At 47.5% G+C, this 13,281-nt stretch overlaps 1 protein-coding gene across 23 annotated transcripts in view; it reads right to left on the bottom strand.

Moving 5' to 3' along the window:
- NRCAM (neuronal cell adhesion molecule) overlaps window positions 1-13,281 on the bottom strand; it is a 731,897-nt gene that overhangs the window by 540,226 nt on the left and 178,390 nt on the right. The window lies entirely within an intron of this gene.

The following is a 13,281-nucleotide window of genomic DNA, read 5'->3' as shown; positions in this document are numbered from 1 at the left end:
CACGGACTACGTGATCATGAACTAGCCAAGGAATGTCACGTAAGCAAAACATATCACGTGATTTCATACCTGCAGCTGTAACAACCGTAAACAATGCAGAAAGAGGCACATTTGAAAAGATGTGGTACCATGCGCTTAAGGACGTGTTTAATGGAAGCGTTTCCCCGGCAGCTTCCCAAAGAGTCTCCACTGTGTGTAGAAAGGCCTGGCAGTCCTAAGAGCCCTGTGGGCAGGTAAGTACAGCCTACTGGGAGTCCTCCGTGTAGCAACAGGTGAGGAAGCAGATGTACCGGGTTGGCCTGGGTTGGCAGGCATGACAATCCCACATAGTGTGTGCATTGCGGCGAGGCGCCTGGTGACGGGCACTCATGTGTTCATCAAGGTCTTGCGAGGACTGAGAGACCTTTCGATCCTGTATGATGCTGTTATATTACCACGGCTAAAGGCTTCAGTTCTCAAGGAAGTTCCTTATGTGGTTACAGATGTGGGCACATCCTCCTTCCAGCAGACACCAAGTCTGTGCTTCTCGAGGACTCTTATGTTGGTCGCTACTTCAACCACCGTCGACCGAAGGTGAGCAAGACACCATTTCAAAACGGTTCAGGGGGCCACGCTGCTTATTTTGGATGGAATTTTCATTTGTCAAAACAGATGTGGGAGGGCTTTTTGAAGGAGGACAGACATTTCTCAAAGATGGTTCAAAATCAAACAAAAAGTCCAATGTTTTTCCCTGATGAGGGCTTGACCCGCAAAACATGAAACACTCCCCTCGGTTTTCAGTGTAAATTGGAGAGGTTTGGGCTTTCTGAGACTTCAACACCAACTTGTCCTATTCAGTCTAAAAGGATCAGGATGATAGCTCGGGGGCAAAGTTTTCCAGAGCAACACAGGTTCGAGTCCCGGTCCCGCGCTTGGAGACTCGTCTCCTATTTGAGCGCGTTATAAAAGAGTAATTCATTGAATTAATTCACTAGCGACACATTATAGGTACATTTAAAACATGCAAACAAATTACAGCAAAGTGCACAATAGTCTGAGATACATTTATTTTATTTATTTATTTATTGGGTATTTATAATGCGCCAATACAGCAAATGGTGTTTCAAGGCGCATCAAGACAAAGGGGTGATGAAGAAAACAAAACAAAACGTTCCTACTAGGCCTTGAGATATTCGGTTTGTGCACGTGCTGAACATACATGTAGAGGGGAGGAGGGAGCAGTGAGAGGGAGGTAGGGAGGAAAAAGCTACAGTAAGTGCAAGTGAACAAGTTCAGACACAGTGCAAGGCTGGAATGAAGAGGAAATGGAGTGGGTGCACAATTTGGGAAAGTATCACCACATGGTGTAGGGGGCTACATGAACTATGCAAGGACAAGTAGGTACAAAGCAGCATTGGAGCGCCCCACAAGGACAAGTAGGTACAAAGCAACATTGGAATGCCCCACCACATGGTGAGGTGGCCACATCAACCATGTAAGGACAAGTAGGTACAAAGCAACATTGGAATGCCCCACCACATGGTGAGGTGGCTACATCAACCATGTAAGGACAAGTAGGTACAAAGCAACATTGGAATGCCCCACCACATGGTGAGGTGGCCACATCAACCATGTAAGGACAAGTAGGTACAAAGCAGCATTGGAATGCCCCACAAGGACAAGTAGGTACACAGCAACATTGGAATGCCCCACCACATGGTGAGGTGGCTACATCAACCATGTAAGGACAAGTAGGTACAAAGCAACATTGGAATGCCCCACCACATGGTGAGGTGGCCACATCAACCATGTAAGGACAAGTAGGTACAAAGCAGCATTGGAATGCCCCACAAGGACAAGTAGGTACACAGCAACATTGGAATGCCCCACCACATGGTGAGGTGGCTACATCAACCATGTAAGGACAAGTAGGTACAAAGCAGCATTGGAATGCCCCACAAGGACAAGTAGGTACACAGCAACATTGGAATGCCCCACCACATGATGAGGAGGCTACATCAACTATGCAAGGACAAGTAGGTACAAAGTAGCATTGGAATGCCCCACCACATGGTGTAGGGGGTTAAATCAACTATGCAAGGACAAGTAGGTATAAAGAAACATTGGAATGCACCCCCCATGATGAGGGGGCCTACATCAACTATGGAAGGACAAGTAGGTACAAAGCAACATTGGAATGCCCCACCACATGGTGAGGGGGGCTACATCAACCATGCAAGGACAAGTAGGTACAAAGCAGCATTGGAATGCCCCACCACATGGTGAGGGGGGCTACATCAACCATGCAAGGACAAGTAGGTACAAAGCAGCATTGGAATGCCCCACCACATGGTGAGGGGGGCTACATCAACCATGCAAGGACAAGTAGGTACAAAGCAGCATTGGAATGCCCCACCACATGGTGAGGGGGGCTACATCAACCATGCAAGGACAAGTAGGTACAAAGCAACATTGGAATGTCCCACCACATGTGAGGGGGGGCTACACCAATATGCAGGTACAGGCGGTATGATGGGGTGCAGAAGTAGGTGCGAGTCCTGCTGCCCCGCCGGATGTGGGGGAGACATTGGTAGGTCAGAAGAGAGTGCGTACGGGGGTGCCAGGAGGTTTTGTGGCCAGAGGAATACTAGTAGGGAGAGGGTGGACGCCGTGCGGGCAGAAGCCACGCAGAAGGGCTGGAGGCGCGCTAATGAAGCAGCAACTGGGCCCAGCATGAAAGGCCACGAGGCCTTAGGAGGAGGCTTTGTGGTGGGGCCGTGGGAGCCAAGATGAGGGGCGCGCGCGCGCGCGAGGGCAAGGGTCGGTGAGAGGCAGCGACGCTTACCTTGTGTGCATTGTATCTGGGGATGGTGTGAGCGTCCGACTGGAGGCAGCGATCGGAGAATAGGCAGCAGGGAGGGCGGAAGGGGGCGGCGGCACGGCACTCCGGCCACGGCCGGACAGGCCCTACAGGACGGGTATTTGAAGCACCTTTAATCATGCATAAGGTCACCTGCCTCCCTTTACACGCACTGAACACATGAGACCTCCTGGCCTCTAATGAACTCATTGATGGCTTATTTAGTCTTTCGGATTTCGAACAATAAATTCATATTCTCATGTTCCATATTATACATAATCAGTGATCCTATAATATATTCAGTGTGGTGCTACTCGTTAGTAACATAAGCTTGATGGCAAACGGTCCTCCTCTGTATTTGTGTGCACAAAAGACAAAACACTGATCCAATCCAAAGCCTTGCACACAAGCACCCACTTCTGTACACATGCATCGAGCATCATTGCCAGTATAAGGCAAGCAGCGTGTCACAGTAACGCCCCCCAGGAGGTCTTTCCCTCTGTCAGAAGGATGGAGGGCCCTTGCCAAGACTTTCATGAAAAGGGAGAGCTCCTTGATAACCTGCCAGCATGCAGGAAGCCGCACCCGCAAACCCCTCAGGCACTCAGCAGGGTCTATAAGTAGCCTACAATTCAAAGTAAATAACAGAACACTTAAGAAAACAGTAGGCATGACTGAAAAAGTAGCAGTAGTCCGCCTTTAAAAGAAAGGAATTAACCCCTCCCTCTCCTGTGACAGATAGGGCGAGGCGAAGTCAGACTCATTAGAAAGCAAACTTCATTTTTACTTGAGTCACCCTTCCCCTCTTTGCCATTAGTGAAGTAGAGCCTTAAAAAGTAGAGCTTTCCGGTAGGCACACTCTCCCCGCATCTACAGCCTGAGAGATCCTCTGAAAATGGTGAAAGGCCCGGGCGCCGACCCTGGACACTACCTCCGGGTAGCCTACACTTTAGAATAAGCCCCAGTCCTGCTTGGAGAGGGATAGAGAGAGAGTTAGGGGAGGGGAGATGGGAGAAGGGGGAAGAAGAAAGAAAAAGAGGTCGGGCGACAGAGGGAAACGGGAAAGGGTGAGTAGGGGAGAAGGAGAAGGCATGCGGAGGAAGGGATGGGGTGGGACAGGAAGGGACGAGAGACGTCAGGAGGAAAAAGGGGCGGGGATCTTAACCGGTAATAGGGGATACACGCCCAGTCACTCATCAGGTACGGTGGCATAAAATGATGCACCTTCCGGCAATGCCACTTCCGGAAAACAGCAGCAGTACTCGAGGATAATTAGGGTCCAATCTAGCTTGGGTTCAGAGTAAGCACCACTGACTGGTCTTCCGCCGCTTAAACACGGCTACCAAATAAATGTAAGCAATTTACCACCAACCTAATCACCCTGGATTGCTCTGCCATGCCCAGGACTAGCTGCTTGACCTGAAAAGCCCCACATGTAAAATTCCCAAATAGCAGTGGGACAAACAGCCCCGATCTGGGGGCCACAGGTCCTGCGCGCCACCTAGCAACTCAGCTTCGGTATTCCACCGTTCAATGTCAACCCTTTTCAGAGCATGACCCCAACATGGGGATGTTGCCCCCTCCTTTCCCTGACCAGGCATCTTTTTCAGACATGATTCACCCTACCCCTTTTATAAAGAGCCCTCACAGTAAGGTCTAATGGTTGTCCAACCCCAGAACTAGAGGGCCGAGTCCATGCAGGGTTTTCAGGATACCCCCCATTAATATTCATGAGATAAATTTGCATACAATGATTCTAAATGTATGCACATTTTTCCTCGTGAATATTAAATGAGGGATATCCTGAAAACCCGTCAGGATTCCGGATCTTGTGGCCTGGAGTTGGACAAATCCGACCCATCAGTCTAGCTTAGTCAAAACAAAGGGCACAATCACATTTAAAATGTAGCCATCCCCAAAGGCTGACTGCACAGGTAGGGACAATTCTGCCCCTCTGCACAAAACCCGCAACATGCAGACGATACCCCCAAGGCCGGACACCCGATGCAGTTTCTTCCTAGCTTACCATCTCTCCATGAGCATGCCACGGCGACTGGAAACCGCAAAGCCAAACACAGAGCATGACGTTGCATGCACACATAGACACTGCAACCTTCAGTCAGCCAGGGACCATTTTCGAAGCTGACTGAGATTTCGCATTATGTTTTGCCCACCCTGTTAGTTTAGCGGGTCGGCGGACCGACAATACGGTTATTTTGAGGTAATCATTTGACTACATCCCTTTTTAATACCACGAGGGAACATTTGGTGTGGTGTATACTGCGCACATTGGTACTTCTGGAACCCTGGTTCTTTGGCTTTTTTGATACTGTGCATATTGGGAAGCAGGGAGGGTTGGTCTTCTAATGCCCCTGGTACCTCGGGTTGTATACAAATTGTTTGTTTTGCAACTGTTCGAATTACAATTGACCTTTTCACAATTGACCGAATTGTGAAGGTCAATTGTAACATATATGCGGGGGGAAACCCCCCGAAACCCCCACCCAACGCCAAAACCCCCCAAAACTCATATATATATATATATATATATATATATATAGGGTCAATTGTGAAAAGGACTATTGTGACCCTTTAAATTCGGTCAATTGTTAATTCGAACAATTGCAAACGAACAGTTTGGGTAATACCAGACCTCGTGGTGATATATTATTAGCTTTTTCTCGTTTAGTGCCAGTAGAAAGGATATGCTGCCATGAGCTTTGGAAGTGAGAACACCATTCCATGATATGTTGGAGACGCTGTCTCTCTTTTATTTCTACAGCAGGTGTAGACACATTGCAGTTAGACAGGCAAGGAATGGGTCTTTGCCGTCACTGTTTTTTGTGGTCTAGGGTTCGGTTGAGTGACTTATGAGAACCAGCTTGACCCATGCACTTTTTGCACTTTAGTCAGTAAGTGCATCCTTTTATTTGATGTTGGTAATGTATTGTGTTGCCACACGTCAGGTATATGAGAATAGATTGTGACCGTGCTATGCCATTTCTCTTCACTTTTTAGACATGGATAACCTGTCCTGATGCAGGAGAGATGTTGAAACTAGGAGGAAGGGAAACCCAATGAAACCTTCAGAAGAGTTCCATTTGACTTTGGAGGCCAGTGGTTTGAAACGCTGCCTCGCCTGTAGGCTGTGTTTTTTCAATTCATTGAGGCACTTCTGTGTAGGTGTTTGAGCTCAGGTGGTACAGCATTGCCTACACCGCGGCTGCTAGTGGCGCATGCGTATCCCTTCTCTTATTACACACCCTCATCTTGAGGATCCTTGTGGTGAACACCAGCACTTTCTGGCACACTGCACTTTATGAGGTTTTTTATGGGAGTATGTATACTGTGACGTTTTTAACTGTAATTTATTGTGTGAATGATGTGTTCCCAATGGACTAAAAGCCAGCTATGGTGGCTTTATAAAGACAAATAATGCTTGAATAAAATAAATATATAAAATGACATCCTCATCCTATCGTGTTCAGTATTGGGGAATTAGCTCTTTCAGTGAGGTACCTTTTGGTTTGTGACAGTGTTAATTCCGGCAGTGGCAATTCCTCCTTTTTCAGGTAAGTGCTATAGATATTTGCCCCAATGTTCCTCCAAACCCAATATTTGGCAAAGGGGCGCAAGTGGCAGCAAATGCTAGTTCCGATTTTTAACTACTCGGAATGAGGGCCTTTTAGAAGTGGGGCAGACCTGAGCCAAATGCCTGGCTCTGGCTCGGCTTGAAGGCCTTTGTGAAAGGAGAGCCCAACTGGGGCCGAGCCAGGCATAACCACCATTCAAAGCACAGAAAATGAAGGTGATACTGGCTCCCAGTGGCCGATATAAGTACTGCATGCAATCATCCATGTATCCCCAAGGATCCTTCCTCAGACCATCAGACGAGCGAGTTAGAAAGGTGTGCGCACCTTTCCATGAGCTACATCAGTGAGAAAGTTCTCTTGGTGGTTATGATACGTCTCCTTGCACAAATAATAAGACCCAAACTCCTGGCTCGGCTTTGGCCAGGCTCTTCCCATTCATTCTCTGGCTCCCTCCTTCCCCCCTAGCATCTATACCAAGGTTGTCCAACTCCAGGCCTCAGTGGCTGGATTCCCGAGGGGGTTTCATGATATCCCTCACAAATATTCATAAAATAAAATAAGCATGCATTTTGAATTATTGTATGCTCATTTATCTCATGAATATTAACGAGGGGTATTCTGAAAATCCGATATTTCTCCAGCCCTCAGGGCCTGAACTTGGACAACCCTGATCTATATTGGCTTAAGGCGCTATGCTTAAGGTGCTATATAAAACCCAAATAAACACAAATATAAATATACAGTGTGAAATTAATATCTAGAATTACCATTACGTGTTTCACGTCGTCAGTTCTTTTTATGTACAGCAGGGGTCTGCAACATGCATCCTGCCATGCGCTATGGACTATCACTTCCATGATCCCTCATCATTGACTATTCTGGCTAGGGCCGATGGGAGTTGTAGTCCAAAACATCTGGCGACCCGAAGGTTGCAAAGCCCTGATGTTGCGTGGCAGCCATGCCCTTCGGCATTTACCGCTCTGACCTTATTTGGGGCCCTGGTCCATGCTTTACTAAAAGGAACACAAGATATGAACTTCTGGGTCTCTTGCCCGTGTGCTGATATCCATGGGAACGGATGGAGGCCAGCTCTGTGATTCTTTGGGTGGGGTTCTTATCAGACCATGGCCTCACCAGGACCTATTGATGCTTAATTACACCGCCAGTGTCATTTCTTTGAAATACAATGAGTGTGTCTTGGTGTAGTTGTGTCAGTTTCGCAACACAAAGCACTTTTTTGCTATGGTTTCCGGCTTCATAGGGCCTAGTTACCGGACCATCCCCACTTCCATACGAAATTGTAGCTGCTCTTCCTGGTCAAACTTTGATGGGTTTATTCTTGTCCTGGCGTTGCATTATGCGAGTCTTGCTGTCTGCAGATGGTACAGGTCAGAAAATTGACTTTAATGCATCCCTTTACACAACCGGTAAGTGGTGCCCTGCGGGCGCGCTTCGAAAGGTAGGCGGGTGCGCATAAGTGCTGCTAATGGACCTGTGCTTGAAGTGCATTCCATCATCTCCTCTAAGTGGCCCCCAAGCCTGCTCTACCTGTGCTCCAGTTATTTTGGGGAGCTTCCTCCCACTTAGTGCCTGCGTTGCACCCCCTGCATTAACGGCTCCAGTGTTCCTGTGTCAGCAGGACAGCTAAAATAGCAGTGAATTAATATGCACTTTAAAAGGGAGATGCATTAATGGACTTATCCTAACAGGCATGTTAATGGGCGGGGCCTTGAAAGTGAGTAGGCAGGTGATCACGTGACCCTGAGAGGAGATGGCTGCCTTCTGTGGACATCCTGCGACCTTGCTGTGATTGCTTCCCTGGGGCCTGCCGGATCCCGGATCCACTCTCAGTCATCAGGTAGTCAAGAGAAGGTTCAGCTTGAGTGATGGATCTGCAAACTGCACAAGCGCAAACCCTCCCTTACTGCAGGTGCAGAGGCTCAGCGCCCGGGAGTCCACTAGGGGCATCAGTGCGCGTGACATGGCTCGTAAACAAAGCTGCATGGCAATGTTATCATTATTATTATGATGATGGTATTTATTGAGCGCAGACTGAGCTTCGAGAAGCAACAGAGCGCTTTACAGAGGTATACAACAGTACAGATGCATAATGGAGCGCTTTACAGAGGTATACACCAATACAGATGCATAACGCAGCACTTTACAGAGGTATACACCAGTACAGATGTATAACGGAGAACTTTACAGAGGTATACACCAATACAGATGCATAACGGAGAACTTTACAGAGGTATACAACAGTACAGCTGCATAACAGCGCACATTACAGAGGGATACACCAACCCAGATGCATAACAGATCACTTTACAGAGGTATACAACAGTACAGCTGCATAACAGAGTGCTTTACAAAGGTATACAACAGTACAGATGCATAACAGAGCGCTTTACAGAGGTATACAACAGCACAGCTGCATAACAGAGTGATTTACAGACGTATAGACCAATACAGATGCATAATGGAGAGCTTTGCAGGGGTATACTACAAACCAGATACCTAAAAGAGCGCTTTACAGAGGCATACAAGAATACAGATGCATAACAGAGCACCTTATATTGGTATACAACAGTACAGACGCAGACCTGAGCACTTTGCAGAGGTATATAACAGTACAGATGCATATCAGATCACTTTACAGAGGTATACAACAATACACATGCATAACGGAGTGCTTTACAAAGGTATACAACAATACAGATGCATAACAGAGCGCTTTACAGGGTATACAACAATACAGATGCATAACAGAGCACTTTACAGAGGTTTACAACAATACAGATGCAGAGGTAACAACAGAACAGATATCAAGGTGGGGTAGGAGACAGAGGGGCACAGAGGAGGGGTACAGCTATACCGGGTGGCGGGAGGCGGCATCTAGTGAGCCAGGTGGCCTAGGTGTTCAGGCAGAGAGATTCCTTGAAGAGGTGGCCCTTAATGGTGGCATGCCTGGTGCTTGGAAGGAAGAACCAGTGGCGACATCTTGTAACGCTCACCTGATTCCCACGGAGGCGCGGGTCTTGGCAGGAAGCTGTCTGTGACTCGAAAAGTGATGTGCAGGACTCGATTGGCTTCTGGGGTCGAACCTCTTCGCACTGTGTGTCGGACTCGAAGAGTGAGGTTTCTGCAGGTGAAAGAATATGGGGGTTAATGGTCTGGGTTGTTGAATGTCCCTCTCTCTCTCTCTCTCTTCCCAGCTTTTTCGTAGAGCCCCCAGGTCAACGTGCTCACCTTATATAGGTGAATGCTGGGCTCTCCATCTGCGTCTGGTGCAGGGTGCCGTTGCCAGTTCCTTCACTGGTGAAACACAGGCCTCTTGAATTCAGAGGATGGTTACCGTCGTTATCTGCACGAGCGGTGAGTTTCTGGACACCTTTTGTCTTTATAGTCTTTACATGCGTGGCACGTTTATATGCAGACTCTGTATAATGCCTTTCCCTTATGTATTGCAGGGCTCTTGAGATGAAAGATGAAGTGAAGCGCCTGGAAGTTCGTAAGTATGGCAAGCGCTCTAACTGTCTCTTTCCTTGCAGCTTAGTTCGTGTTAAAGAGACGCCGGAGTATTCGCAGGCGTTTTATTGCGACGAGCGTGATGGACGTAAGTAAATACCTGCTTAATGTCTTTTCTTTTGCCTTTCAGATGTTGGGTTGCAGGGCCGGAGTCCGCGGAATGCCAGTAAGTTGTTAACGATACTTTGCCTTCACAGGCGGCGATGCAGAACGAAGAAACCCGGAATTCACAGCGTGCCGGTAAGTATGGCAATGCTTTTGTTCTTGCAGGTGGAGATGCGGCGTGAAGAAACGGCCGCAGCCGATGGATCAGGTAAGTAAGCACTGCGTGTAAAGTTCACCTTGCTAACCTGTTGTTTCTGTTCTTTGCAGGTGCTGAAGATGTCTGGATACCGAAATGGTAAGTAGGATTCTTGCAGGTCCAGGATCGAAGAAGAAAGGCCGGAGCAGACTCGGTGAGCGTTCTGCTGCAGATGCAGAATAACGCGAAGCACGCTTCATCTATCGGGTGTGGTTTAAATAGCCTTGGAGTGATGAGGCGTCTTCTTCCACGGCCCCGCATAGGTAAGAAAAGAGTTCCAGTTTCCAGAAGAGTTCCAGTTCTGTATCCAGGGAGTGGGGCTGCCCCACGCAGGTAAGAAAGTAGTTCCTGTTCTCAGATGGCTTCTAAGTGGCTGGTAAGTAAGCAGTATGGTCTGCTGCAGGTAAGTCCACCCAAGCATCTTCACACCTATTATGAGCCCGGCACTTCCAGTGCCGGGACCAATGGTTTTGATGAGCCTGGTGCCACCGGCGCCAGGACAAGGTCCAAAAGGTCCCAGTGGGGACCGGCTGGTGCTTAGGATTAGGGTTAGGGGCCTGCTTCCAAGGACTTTGGGCTGGTACTGGCTCCTTGGAAGCAGTGATCATGACAGTACCCCCCCTCAAGGCCCCTCCTAAGCGTGTCTTCTCCGGGGGTTTTGGCTTGTCGGGGTGATTCAGATGGAATTTCTTGACCAGACGAGGTGCGTGGACATATTCTGAAGGTTCCCAAGACCTTTCCTGGGGGCCGTAACCTTTCCAATCAACCAGATAATATAACTTAGATTTGGAGATCTTGGAGTCTAGGATGTTCTTAACTTCGAATTCAAGTTCTCCATCTACTAAAACCAGTTCTGGGAATTCAGTCAATCGGGTTTCTGGTTGTACTGGTTTTAATAAGGAGACATGGAATACTGGGTGTATTTTCATATGCGTAGGTAACTCCAATTTGACAGCCACCGGATTAATTATGGCCGATATGAGATAGGGTCCAAGGTATCTCGGGATGAAGGTGCGGGGTCCCTTTAGAGGCAGGTGCTTAGTGGATAGCCAGCCCTGATCTCCTACAGCGTAGTGAGGAGCCTCTTTACGGTGTCGATCTGCTCCTCTTTTGAATTGAGCTTTAGCTCTTTGCAGATGGGCCGAGGCTTCCTTAAAAGCACGGGTGATCTCCGAGTGCAAGTGATCCACAGCAGGTGCTTCAAATTCTTGGGGAGGATCCAGGTTAGAGGTTCTAGGATGGTGTCCGTATAGTAGGAAGAAAGGAGTCTTCCCTGTTCCAGAATGAATCGAATTATTGTAAGCGTATTCAGCGATCCAAAGAATACCCTTCCAGGGGTTTTCAGTTTGTTGGAGCATGCAACGTAAATATTGCTCTAGAGTTTGATTTGTCCTTTCGGTTTGTCCGTCAGTTTGGGGATGGTGACTAGTTGAAAGTCTTACATCAATTTGGGCTAGACGACAGCAACTGCGCCAGAAGTGAGAGATGAATTGACTTCCCCTATCGGAGACTAAAACCGAGGGAAAACCGTGTAGCCGAACGATGTTTTCTAAGAATTCTCGGGCCAATACTGAGGCTGATGGTAGACCCTTCAGGGGAATGAAGTGAGCCATCTTGGAGAATAGATCCACGACTACTAAAATGGTAGTATACCCCGAGCATGGAGGTAAGTCTGTGATGAAATCCATGGACAGGGTATGCCATGGACAGGGAGGGATGTCTAGTGGCTGTAATAGGCCGGCTGGTTTCTCCTTCTGACTTTTATTCTGGGCACACACACCACAGGAGATTACAAAGTCTCTAATATCCTTTTTCCATGACGGCCATCAGAAATGTCTTTTAATCTTTTCCATGGTTTTGGTAATGCCAGGGTGACCCTCCATTAGAGAGTCGTGATAACAGGAGATTACTTGTTTTTGTATTTTCTCACAGGGTAAATGCAATCGTCCTCGGAAATATGGTAGGTCTTGATCCACTGAGAATTCTTTCCCCTTTAATCGCCAAACTTGCAAATCGCCCGGAGTTAGGAGTGATTTAACCATGGTCTTGATGTCTTCAAAAGATTGAGCGCTGACCAAACCCAAAATTCTTTGTTCTGGGATTATGGGTATTGGTTCTGGATTGGTCAAATGTTCATCTACTCCCATCCGGGAGAGAGCATCTGCTTTTCCGTTCTTACTGCCTGGTCGATAAGTAATTATAAAGTCAAATTCTGCTAGAAACAGAGCCCAGCGAAGCTGTCTGGAAGACTGAGCTTTGGCTGTCTTTAGATATTGTAAATTGCGGTGATCAGTCATTACGGTGACTGTGTGTCTGGCTCCTAGAAGATAATGCCGCCAGGCTTTAAAGGCCGATCTGATGGCCAAAAGTTCCTTGTCTGTAATTGAATAGTTGATCTCGGGAGGCGAAAACTTGCGGGACCAAAAGGCAACAGGATGTAGTTGGTGTGTGACCGGATCTCTTTGTGATAAAACTGCCCCCATAGCAAGACTAGAAGCATCCATTTCCACGATGTAGGGGAGTTCTGGGCGAGGATGTTTTAAAACAGGTGCAGAAATGAATTTAGCTTTTAAGTCCTGAAAAGCTTGTTCTGCTTCAGAAGACCACTCAAAACGTTTGTTCTTTTTCAACAGAGCGGTGATGGGCTGGACTATCCGAGAAAATTCAGGAATGAATCTGCGGTAAAAGTTAGCAAACCCTAACATGCTTTGAACTCCTTTTACAGAGGTTGGTGATGGCCACTTGATGATTGCATCAACTTTCTTTGAATCCATATGGACTCCGTTAGGTGACAATATGAATCCCAGGAACTCGACTTCCGTTACGTTGAAAACGCTTTTCTCAAGCTTAGCAAAAAGATTATGTTGACGCAATCTCTCGAGAACCTTTTTAACGTGTCTCTGATGTTCCTCTTCAGATGATGAATAGACGAGGATGTCATCAATGTAGACAACAACACACACGTCTATGAGTTCTCTAAGGACATCGTTCATAAAATACTGGAAAGCAGCAGGAGCATT

This window comes from Ambystoma mexicanum, chromosome 12 (assembly GCF_040938575.1).
Source record: "Ambystoma mexicanum isolate Mex_15411 chromosome 12, UKY_AmexF1_1, whole genome shotgun sequence".
In the NCBI taxonomy this organism is placed as follows: Eukaryota; Metazoa; Chordata; class Amphibia; order Caudata; family Ambystomatidae; genus Ambystoma; species Ambystoma mexicanum.
The sequence above is the reverse complement of the archived record's forward strand: the minus strand, read 5'-3'. Positions and strand labels throughout refer to the sequence as shown.